At 37.0% G+C, this 7,646-nt stretch overlaps 1 pseudogene; it reads left to right on the top strand.

Moving 5' to 3' along the window:
• The first annotated feature begins 1,954 nt into the window (after nt 1-1,954).
• Nucleotides 1,955-2,904, top strand: LOC140859203 (putative germin-like protein 2-1; annotated as a pseudogene).
• The last annotated feature ends 4,742 nt before the right edge of the window (nt 2,905-7,646 follow it).

Raw genomic sequence — 7,646 nt, 5'->3', positions numbered from 1 at the left:
CGCAAAAGCTCTCTTTTCTTATAGTGGGTCGGGATCTTGTGTAAGGTGCAGTCATCTAAATATAAAAATATTTTACAGACTAGCCCTTATATAAATTGAGAAAAAAAAATCTTGATTTATCATGCATTATCTTGAAATAGTATTCTACTTTCTTATTTACCACCACTACCATCATTATCTCCAACATCATCATTATCACTATTACTACTATTTTTGCTTCCACTATCATCGCTAGTATCACTACTACGACTACAACTATCGTTATCTCTACCACTATAATTGCTAACATTACTACGCCACCACCTTTCTACTACCACCATAGCGCCACTATCTTTACATTATCACCACCTTTGTTGCGGTCGTTATCATCTCCACCATCTCCACTACTATCATAGCCATCATACACCATTGCAATTATCAACCTCAACATCTTCACCATACCGTCGATGCCAATAGCCTCTACTATATCACTATCATTATTATCATTATAACCACTACAACGTTAATGGCCCCACTAACATTGTTCCTACAGCAATATCATGGCACCTTTTAATTGTCATCACCACCACTATCATTTCTACCACAACGGTCGGACCATTATCATCATGCAATTTTAAAAACTATTGACTAGATCAAATATTTTTATATTTTTAAAATTTGAAAATATACTGAAAAAATATTTTTTGAAAATAAAAAAATGAAAATAAATGGCATCTAGAATAATCATTCAATAAATAATTAATTTCTAAGATTTTAGCTAAATCCATTGTACATTACCAAAACCAATGTCAAAAGGCTTTCATAACCATGGAGAGAAGTCACGGAATATAATATGCTTCTGGTGAAAAGCAAGATGTCGTCATCGTATTTGCTATTTTAAGCAGTTAGGTGGCTTCCACTGCTCCCTTAGAAATCAATGATCTTCCATAATTACATCATTACTCGTTTTAGAAAAAACGGTGCATTTGGTTACACTTTTTGATTTTTAATTTTTAATTTTAAAAAATATTTTTTATTTATTTTTTATTTTTATTATTGAGTAAAAATAAAAAAATAAAAAATATGTTTGATAACTATGTTGCTATAAAACAAAAAGCAATATTTGGAGATGGCATGTGAAAAGCTCGATGAGAAAGAAAGATTCAGAAAGGGAGGGAGAAAGGAGTGGGGAGGTGAAGAGCTCGATGAGGGAAAAGGGTTCGGACTATTTACTTTTTGATTTGACGTTTTAGATATGGAGAAGCAAAAAAAATAAAAATATAAGTTTTGAAAAGCAAAAAATTTTTACTTTGCATATAAAGTAATTATTTGATTTTTTTATTTTTATTTTTTTTACTTTTGATAATGTTACCAAACATTATTTTTTAATTTTTATTTTTTAAAATAAAAAAATAAAAAAAAAATTTTAATGGCTAAACAGACGCCCTAAGCTAATTGGTGATTTCTCGTTGAGATGTGATCAAAAGCACAGTTGGATCAACATTTGCTGTGGACTGCATCGATTCCTGTCAGGCATTCTTTAACAACTCCAAGCACATTTATTGAAAGAAGACCGCAGGTGATATCAGAAATAATAATAATAATAATAATAATAATAATAATAATAATAATAATAATAATAATAAAGAGTAACGGAAACCATGATCTATATATGTCTTGATGGACTACTTCTTCCTAATTTTCTCACCACATACGTCATCAGCGATACTTCGTCAAACTTTTACATGGACAATAAGAAGTACATGGGAAAACATTAGAGAACCAAGGCATGCAATTAATTTACCTAACATGGTTTACTCTTCTTCATTTTAGAAAAGTCGCATGACTAAATCTTTTTGATGAAAAGTCGCACGACTAAATCAAGCCTTATCAGAGGCCTATTCCCACTCTCCCTCTATATATATCTCCTCCTCTCATAACACCTTGTTCAATATCCCTTGGCTTTTCTTCTGCTAGCTAGAAGGAGAGAATAGATGGCTGCCCATTTCCTCTTCCTTGCTCTACTTGCTCTGGCTTCATCTCATGCCATTGCTTCTGATCCTAGCCAACTCCAAGACTTCTGCATCGCTGATCTTCACTCAGATGGTACACCTGCTCATCAACAATTGATTTTATGAGTTGCGGCATTTACAACTATGCATGCATAACGTATGGTATTGTACATTGTCCAACTACTAATCATTTTTATAATTATTGCAGTGTTTGTGAATGGGTTTGTCTGCAAGGACCCCAAGATGGCCAAAGCTGAAGATTTCTTCTTCTCTGGACTCGACAAGCCTGGTGACACAGGAAACAAGCTTGGGTCCAATGTGATCTAGTCGATGTGAACAAACTTGCTGGGCTCAACACCCTTGGCATCTCGCTAGCTCGCTTGGACTTTGCACCCTATGGTCTCAATCCTCCTCACACCCATCCAAGGGCAACTGAGATCCTTGTAGTGCTGGAAGGCACGCTCTACGTCGGCTTCGTCACATCTAACCCCAACCAGCTCTTCACTAAAGTCCTTCACGAGGGTGATGTGTTTGTATTTCCTCAAGGTCTCATCCACTTCCAGTTCAACAATGGGAAGACCAATGCCGTTGCCTTTGCCGGTCTGAGCAGCCAAAACCCTGGTGTGATCACCATAGCCAATGCGGTCTTTGGAGCGAAGCCACCCATCTCTGATGAAGTTCTTGCCAAGGCCTTTCAACTGGACAAAAAGACCGTGGATTGGCTCCAGGCACAATTCTGGATGGACAACACCAACTAGGATATCCAAACTATTTGTTATGACTTTTGGATAGGTTTCTTTGTACTGCTTGGTTTGAATAAGCAAGTGTCGTCTCTCTGTTTGCATCTATTTATTGGAGCAAGGATATGCTTGCTATATTGTATTAGTAAAGAGAATTACTTCTATCAGTTAAATATGTCTTGCTTAATTTGAGTATAGTGATCAAGATGGACTTCCAGTAAATCCGGCGAGCATGTTATGAATGGACTGGGACTGCTCATTTTAGTTGTCTCATCAACTTCAAAAGCTTCAACATGCACTTCTTCCAACCTCAGAAAGTACCAACAAAGCAAGCACTCTACCTGTTCTTTAGGAATCATGATCACTCCATGGTACAGTCACAGCATCCTAAACATTTTCTCTATCTGAAGATGCGGAGCTGCTTGTCCACTCAATGTAGTTGTCACTACAAGAAAAAAGTTTATTTACAACGAAACTATTTGCGATGGCTAATTTACCACCGTAAAAAAGTTTAGCAAGAAATTTTCGTAAATAAGATGTTAATTTTAATTGCTATTTGCAACGACAATCAAATCCCGTAGTAAAAAATAGAGTTTTTACGACGGCAATGGATCGTGATAAATAATCTATGATTTCTACGACGGCAATAGACTGTGGTAAATAATCTATGATTTTTACGATAGCAACATATCGTAGGTAATATTTTTTTTTTTTTTTTTGCGATGGCATTTAGCTGTAGTAAAAAACTAGTTAACTAATCCCCGTGCCTAAGCTTCCCCCACCCCATGATCGATCTCCCTGGCTTCCCCCCACCCTGCGATCGATCTCCCCAGCGCGCGTGCCCCTCCCCCCCTCCTCCGCTCTAAAACCCCCCCTCCTCTGTTCCAAAACCCTACCCCGATTGATCTCTCTAGCGTGCCCCTCCCCCACCTCCTCCGCTCCAAGATCCCGATCGATCTCCTCGGCGTGCCCCTCCCCCCCTCCAAAACTCTAGTTAGCGCCTAAGCTCCCTCCCCCGATCTCCTCAACTCTAAAACCCCAGCCGACATGCGCCCCCCCTCCCGATCTCCTCCACTCTAAAATCCCAGCCAGTGTCTAAGCTTCCTCCTTAGTGCCCCCAACCCTCACCCCCCCTCCCCTCCACCCCTAGCGGTGGCCTGGTGGCGGTTTGGCCTACCCTTTTCGATACAAAAGAAATCAGAAAGCGGGATCTCTCCCTTTATATCCATCAGACTCCTCCATCGCCGATCAGATACGATCCCTCCCTCTTCTTCTCGATCTCTCTGTTCATTCCCGATCCCTCCCTCTTCTTCTTGATCTCTTTCTTCATTCCCTCTTCTTCTCAATCTCCGGCCCTCTTCTTCTCGGTTGGATTTTGATTTGCTCAGTTGGATTTTGGAATGAGTATTGGTTGAGCTCATGTTTTCTAATTTGCTGAGGAATGTTTTTATGGTGGATACAGGAATAATTGGGTAATGTTGGAGTATGACATGCATGGAACCTCTGATGCAGGGCTTTATGAACAGAATCTTCAGAGTCTAAATTATGTAGAAGTATAATAGATAATTGCACATCAAAGTGAATAGGTTTCTCTCTTGCCGTAATCCTTCAATCTATTTCACACCAATCACTATGTTCCCTACACCCAATCTCTCTTGCTATTGAACAATGCCTTCCAAAAAAAAAAACAAACTTATTATGAAGTGATGTTAACTGGTTACTTGTCGGTTTCTTATAACACCATTTGTCAATTAATAATGGATGATGGCGTATTGACATGGGATGGAAATGTATTAGAGAAAAATCCTTCTACCTTCACACATGGGTGTCATTATCTTGGAATCACCTAGCTTTTGTTTAGGACAATGAAGACTCAACTAGGATTGGTGCAAGGCCTAAAAGGGTGGTTGGCATATCACATTTGTATGGTACAATATATACTGTTGATGTGCACTGGCACAAAAGAAAAAAAAAAAAAAAAGGTATAATGACATTGCCAAGAGATGTCATGTGCTTTTTGTGCATAAATTTATGGACATCCATATTCCTACATTGGGGATCTTTCCAACCCAGACTCGGGCCGGAGAGTGTCTGTCTTCCAACCACAACCATCCATGATTGGTGGGCATAAATCAATCTCACTATATGAGATGGTAGGTCAGTGGGCTCTATCCAATCATGATTGTTGTGCAATCATAAGCATACGTGATTGAAAGACAAACCCTCTCCAATCCAAGTGAGGAGTGAAGATGATTTTTTAGTAATAGCTTCCAAGTCAAGCAGGGCATGTACTGTCAATATAAAACATGAGTGTGCATGACTTATAAAGACTTAATATATCCTTATTAGCGTATGTAAAAAATCACATGCACCAAGATTTAATATATCCTGCTTAAGGTTTACTTAGTGTTTTACTATTCTTTTGTTTTAGGAGACTATCTTCACATTATTAGGAAGTTTGTATCTTTTTTGATATTTATTCTCATAAATTTTATTCTTTTATAAATTTTATTCTTTTCTGATATTTATAAAAAAATTATTGTATATGATTTTTAGAAAATACATAACGATAATAGTATCAGTGGATAGTAGTTACGGATAAAAGTTGCTTTTACGCACCAAAAATTGATTGTTTAAATAGTAGAATCTATACATAATTTTAACCACTTGATGTGCAGGCTAGAATCCCCAATTTGCAGGATTTTAGCCTATAGCAATTTAAGGTATTAAATCACAACCAATGATTAGCTCATTGATATTGGTTCCCTATCCCTGATCATGACCTTAGATAGGTTAAGAAGTCCTATGGTGCACATATACTCCTGAGCACATCTACACAAATGCATTAATTTTTAGATTGCATTTTAATATGTTATTAGAGCCCATCGATCTTTTTTGCCTACTAAAATCTCCTTGTTTCCACTTACTAATCTATGTGTTGCCTCTCGTTTTGAGTTTCGGCCCTCTATACATATGAGAGAGAGTGTTGAGGAATAATAGTCTCATATCAGATAGATTAAGAACTTTGTCATTCTTATATACTCTCGGGCCTATCCATCTAAATGAGCGGATTTTTGGATAAGATCTTCATATGGTGTCGGAGCCCACCAATCCCCTTTACCTATCGAAACCTCCAAATTCCTACTTACTGATCCATGACAGCCATCACCAAACAAGAAAGGGATTACCTTCATAAAAATATAATACTTGGTGGAATATTGGGGAAGCCTACTAGCTCTTATAATATGTGCGTCATGCCCGAAACCCATCTCCTGGGTCGACCATGTGACACGGTCACATGAATCCTAGGACAAGTCCTAGAGATCATGCAAGGCCTAAATAATAAATAAATTCATAAGAATACCAAAAGAATTATAAAAGTTCAACCATATTTATCAAATCAAACCAATTCATCATTATTGAATCAGATTCACAAGATTAAAATATTTATTTAATATTAAAAAATCAACTAACTAACTACTCCATCACTCGAACTCCACATCCAATCTGACCGAAACTATGCATCTTGCAACTTTGAAAGAAAAAGAGGATATGAGCATTACAATTCAATAAGAATCTCCTACACTCATATCAGCATGAACATGAAATACCTTTGCAATACTATTTAATTATCAATATAAAAATAATAAGATTCATATATCAATAATTTGAATTTTTCTCAATATAGCAATACATATGCTATAAAACGTACATATATAAGCCATACCAACCTACACATCAACAGTTTAATTGTATAGCTACTCAGTTGTATATATGTCACATATAGAAATCTCGAGATATATGTCACTTATATATCATCCAAGCAACAATTCAATACAACAATATTTCAGTAAAAATATTTTTTTATTATCCGATTAATATAGTTAGATCGTAACCATATTATCATGTGGGTATTGGAGTAGACTCCCTCATGCTCCAGCCTGTGGTAAGCCAAACACATACCATGTTTCCATCTGCTACTGGCAACCACATCTCAACTTGTAGTTGACATCACAAATACTATATTTCACACATGCTGGCTAATCCAGATATCCTTCAATTAAACACAATGCATTATCTTGATTTAATTTCAGCATTGGATCAGTCACAACCATTCTCTTGCTCATGGTAAGCTAAATACACACCATGCTTCCGGCCATGATTGGCAATCATAAATCATATCTCAACCCTTGGTTGATATGCCATGTTACACACATGGCTAACTCATCCATACGCTCCCCTTTTCTTAGTTCTTATAATAACACAAAATTATGTGTCTTTCTAACATTGGACTAATTTCAATTATGCTCTAGCACGTAGTAGGCCAAACAAAATGTTGCATCCTAGTCCAAGACTGATCCAACACACACACTACATTTCTTGCATGACCAATCAGTCTAAACACCATCCACGCCCCATCCATATTATATATTAAAGTCATGATCTAATTTTTGATATTAGATTAGTCACAGTCATGCTCCAACATGTGACAAGTCAAAAATATTATCACACAATAGGTACCATCCCACATGGGACCTACGAATTAGGATGCTATATACTCTGATCACAACCTTCTTCTGCACACAACTTCTCCTTACAGAATCAACCCAACATCAAAGGAAAGTCATATAGTGGGTATTAGCAGCTTAGAACTTGTCACGCTCCGAACTCAGCACCCAAGTCGACCATGCAACACGACTATATACCCCCTAAGACAAGGCCCTAGAGAATATGCAAAGCCTTAAAATCTATTTTAATCTCAAAATTTCTTGAACATTATTGATCTCAACTCATGACAAATATTCTACATTAACAAATATCAAATTTTACACAATTTAGCAAATTCAATCATCTGACTAGTATTGATAATGCTCTACCTAATCAATCCTTCTAATCATGATTGCAACCATACCCA

The sequence above is a fragment of the Elaeis guineensis genome, chromosome 7, assembly GCF_000442705.2.
Source record: "Elaeis guineensis isolate ETL-2024a chromosome 7, EG11, whole genome shotgun sequence".
In the NCBI taxonomy this organism is placed as follows: Eukaryota; Viridiplantae; Streptophyta; class Magnoliopsida; order Arecales; family Arecaceae; genus Elaeis; species Elaeis guineensis.
This window is presented reverse-complemented; position numbering and strand designations above follow the sequence as displayed.